General features: G+C 37.2%; 1 protein-coding gene across 2 annotated transcripts in view; it reads left to right on the top strand.

Annotated features, from left to right (window-relative positions):
• Positions 1-4731, top strand: part of LOC124181471 (heparan-sulfate 6-O-sulfotransferase 1) — a 520983-nt gene that overhangs the window by 41411 nt on the left and 474841 nt on the right. Inside the window, exon 6 of one of the 2 annotated variants that reach the window (XM_046568080.1) lies at positions 3137-3394. The exons of the other annotated variant lie outside the window; for it this stretch is intronic. The gene's annotated coding sequence lies outside the window, so the exon portion shown is untranslated. Of the gene's footprint in view, positions 1-3136; positions 3395-4731 lie in introns of those variants that run through there. 2 annotated transcript variants of the gene reach the window in all.

The raw sequence follows: 4731 nt of genomic DNA, 5'->3' as shown, positions 1-4731 counted from the left end.
AAGTGGGGTCGCATCGCGGAACCTCAAGAGTCCCCTCGGTACCGAAGGTGGGGGAGAAACCGGCGCCATTTTGCGCATCTCGACGAGCTTCGCGGCGCAGGTAATTCAGCTTTTGACGCAGGTAACAGGTTTCGGACAATCGGCCAGGTCGCAACTGCGAGGCCACCTATACAAACGAGACGCCAACCAGTTCGTACAGCCTGCTGCACCTGCGCCTCCTACTTCAGGGGAGTTGTACGATCGGTAAACCGCGCAGCTCGATGCGCTCTGGTGCTTGAAATAGACCGCGAATATGCCACGACGGCCAGACGTCGGATGGTTTTCGAAGAGGCGCCGTTCGTTGGAGGAGGTGATAAATTTCACGGGTGGAAATCGGATTGTCGATTGGCGGAACTTGGATTATTTAAATATGTTCTTTGAACCGGCAGGGTGAATGAAATCATTGCGAATTATTTGGAATCGCGATTCACGCCATGCTGTTGAAGAAGTCATGCGGCTGCAAACGTTGGAAATCATGGATACAGCTGTGAGGCTTGCGGTGAAGGCTTTTCTGTTGGCTTCTATCTTATTACGTGGTTTCGTTGATTCACAGGATACCCTGTGGTTTTCAATCGCTTGTAATCATTTTTAACGTCCCATCAGGTGGTTTTCAGTGATTCTATCCGAACTGTAATAGAAATCAGCAAAAATTATCTAGAACGCTGGGTAATCATTGGCGATCAGAGGTATTAAGCTGGAAATTAATAGAAACCCTATGTAAAGTAGAAATCAATAAAAATCAGCATTAACGAATCGGAATCATTCATTTGATGTCCATGCGAATGGCCCCTCCGTTGTTGACGGATTTATGGTAGTTTTTTTTTTTACCGATGTCGACTGTCAAAAAAATTTCTCATCTTCGTATGTGTGGAAGTTGAAGCACCCAGTTTTGCTCGTTATACAAAACTTCAGTCAGTTGACGGTTGTACAAGAGATGAAACGAATGGATTGGAATGATTGACACACAGCCTTATGGTAAAATCACTTCAGAAGTTTTCATTGAATAACTTTCGTACGTAAACGTTTAGCCCGAAAGAAGGCGCCCAATATAGATAACTACACAATTATGATGATTCTAAACAATGTGGAAAAACCTTGGTTTGATGGACATGTTAAAAAGACATTTAATGCTAAAGACTTCGAAAGTTGAGATTATGTCGTGTTACAATACAGAATCATTTTTGTGAAAATCAGAGGAGCTGCTCCGTCATTCCAAACAGTCCAATGACCTTTAAATGGGTTTGCCTACCACATGTACTATTTCTTGGTCGCGTTGATAAAATTGTGTACGCATAAACATGGAGAGATGCAAATGAACCCGCACAGAGTACTGATCGTGAGGTGAAGAGCCACCGGTAACAAACTGTAGTGAAAAGCAGGTTTTCTCAGTCAATTCAAATGTCGCCGATTTTTTGAGAACCCTGGATGTTTTATTCGGAGATCGATTTGGATCGCATTGTCAAAGTTCAGATAATAACCAATGGAATATGTATCTTTCATTTCGTTAAAATTTGTATGCAAATTTTCATCTGCGTTGAGATTTTGATTTGTTGCAGTAAATATAATATGGAAATGAAAAATATGATCACGATGTCAGCAATAATTTTTTCTCTTATTTCAGATGCGAAATTAGCCCATTGGGTAGTAGGTACTTATACCACGACACGATCTGAATAATATTTCATATTATTTGCATGGCTTAATACCGTGTCAGTTATTTATTATATGTATATTATGTATAATACCGGTTAATACGAGTTTTGAATCTGAGTTCTTAACGTCAAATTCTGGTTTCTCCCAAGAAACTAATAAAGAAAAACAGTTTCATTAGATAAAGTTTGGTTTTTACTTCGACCTGCTGGTTATAATATCTATGAAAAAATTCAAGCTTTACGTATCATCGTAAAAAAGACAAAAGCAAACTTTATCAGTAACAAATGAAGATTTTGGTTATTATTCGATGTCACAATTTATTCATTAATTAATTTTTTTTTTTAATGATCTGAATAATCAATTATGTTGTATAGTATTGTTACACTATTATTTTCACTGCTTAAAAGAATAATTATCGTTTCAAACATGTCAGAATTACTGGAAAATGGAGAGTTAATTTCGCGGTGGAGTTTCTCGTCTCTGTAAGCCTCGAACAAGGACGTCAACTTCACTCTAGTATAAATCTGCGAACTACAACCAGCACGATAAACAACAATTTTCTGACTTGACGGTAATGCGATAAAATTCTTGTCTTCACTGTAAACTTAGATATTTCTTGGTATTATTATACGTATAATAAATTTTTCTAATATGTAGGCAGATGCTGTATATCGTGCGCCAATTTTGGAAAATTCTGTTGGATTGTGAATGAGGATTGCTGGTACCTTGTTTAAGGCAAATGAAATATATATATATATATATATATATAAAATTTTTTATGCTGTGCGGTTGCGCGGTAATGAAACTGTTATAATATGTTATTAATTAGGGTGGTAATTTTATTCGTTTATTACTCAGCAATATTTAATTTGCAACAATAATAACGTTAAAAATGTGTGCAACAATAAATGAATATCGATTCGTGAATCGTTTGCTATTACATAATGATGATTTTATTCCTTTACTAACGACGTAACATTAAATTGACTTTGAGCCAGATAATTCGTTGTTATATTATAACCCAATGTGATGGAGTATTTGAAGTGTATTCGTTGACAAGATCCTGCATATTTTACTGTGATCGCGCAACTCGTTTAAAAGTTGATCAGAAATTAATGCGGTCATTTCGTTAAAAAATCGAAATAATCACCATCTTGTACTATCAGTGAACATTCAATTCTTATTTTTAATTATCAAATGCGATATTATTCGGCAATAAACCCTTTCACTTTGTGCTATCGAGAATCCAGCTAACGATAGTCGCCACCTAGCGAGAAGTAGTGAACGGTATTTATTCACATATTCATGCATCAATTGAGTGTAAATTTTAATTTCTGTCGTGGACGAAGCGATGCCAATAATTAAGTTATCGCCTAACGTTTCACACGGCGCAATATTGCCACACGTGCAAGTCGAATATTTCTTTACCCAACTGTGTTTACAGGCTGCAGGCACACTCTGCCGCAAATCTCGATCTGTATCTGGGTTAAATGTGCACAGCTCGTCTCGTGACGAACAGGTCGTATTATGATACGAAAACTGAGCGATATGGTGTTCTTAATGAGACGTAAGTTCGGTGCAAAACACAAGTTTAATCATTATCAACGAAACTAATTGAGAAAAATTATTTGTAATTTCAGCACAGTTTTTTATACTGAAACGGTAATGTTTAGATCAAGTTATACTTGCCGTTGTAAATTATTCAGTTGCGACAATTGCGACACTGGAACAAAAGCAAGACAGATATATTTTTTTTTGTTTTTTTTTTTTAACCTATTTACGAGCATATTATTTACAGGAACATTTTATTGCGGTGAAAACTGATTGCTGACTTAATTTGCGGGTCGCAATCTTAGTGGTGTGGTTCTTTCTGATAAGTTTCAATACAAACTTCAGACTGTTGTTCTTTTGCGCGACACTGGTGATATGTTGAATCAAGAATTGTCGGCCAAGGTTTTATCACGTGGGGTTTTATTTGCATGAAAATGGAGAATGCGGTTGAATGATTCCTCGGTATTTTTAGAACAAAAATAAACAGTTGACAACGCGTGAATAGCTCAAACACACGTCGAGAAAACAGTTACTTGCAATTTTTTAATCATATTGTGTTTCGGTCATCTGTGCCTCAGTCTTTGTTTCTGCGCATGTACGTTCGAAGATTTCTTTTTGAGAACCGGAAATTTTTTAGTATTTCATCAGATGAGCTGCGACTTGTACCGTATTCTGAAAATCTATTAAAATGGCCTCGGTTGGAAAGCATTATTCACAGAATTGTACACAGTACAGTTAATACAAAGTTGAGTAACAACAGCGCTATTTGATTTCTAGAAAATATATTTTCTCTGTAATACCAAACCGAAGTGATGTGAAAGTCGGCGGATGTTGGGTTTAACCAGAATCCTCTAGACGTGGAATTTGATTAAGGGGGGATTTACTTTTTCTAAACTGAAAATAATGCCTTTTTGGATCATTTTTGCTGACGAAACTATCCGGTCGATTAAATTCGAGCTTTGCACACATATTTGTTATGTATTCAGGTAATTACACATTTTTTTTCAATCCTTTTCTTGCTGATGGACGCCTGCTACCCATTCTCGACCATGTCGTTGCTCCGTCGCTGGTTCGCATGTTGTCTTCAGTCCAAGCGATCTGAAACAAAGAAATCGTCTTGCTGCAAGAAAATTACTGAAAAAATTGTGTAATTACCTGAATAACGTCCAAACATTCTTCACATATGCGTAATAGATATCCCAATGGCAAAAAAAAAGGCTGATGACTCTGGATTTTTTAGTCAGAAGTTTGCCAATTTTCAATAATAATAGAACAAGTTTTTCGATACCTGATATCGACGTCGCCTTGGAAAAGATATCGATTGCTCATGGTTTCGAGTCGCCGCGAGTAGCGGGTCAAAAGTTAGAGCCTGAAAACGCAAAATTTCCAACGTATTTCCCCAGCCGTTGCTCCAATATAGTTTTAGATGCATTTTATGGTTTCCTTGGCGTTTGATTAGTCTAGAAAGGTTCATTGGAATCGATTCCA

This window comes from Neodiprion fabricii, chromosome 4, assembly GCF_021155785.1.
Source record: "Neodiprion fabricii isolate iyNeoFabr1 chromosome 4, iyNeoFabr1.1, whole genome shotgun sequence".
Classification (NCBI taxonomy): domain Eukaryota; kingdom Metazoa; phylum Arthropoda; class Insecta; order Hymenoptera; family Diprionidae; genus Neodiprion; species Neodiprion fabricii.
The sequence above is the reverse complement of the archived record's forward strand: the minus strand, read 5'-3'. Positions and strand labels throughout refer to the sequence as shown.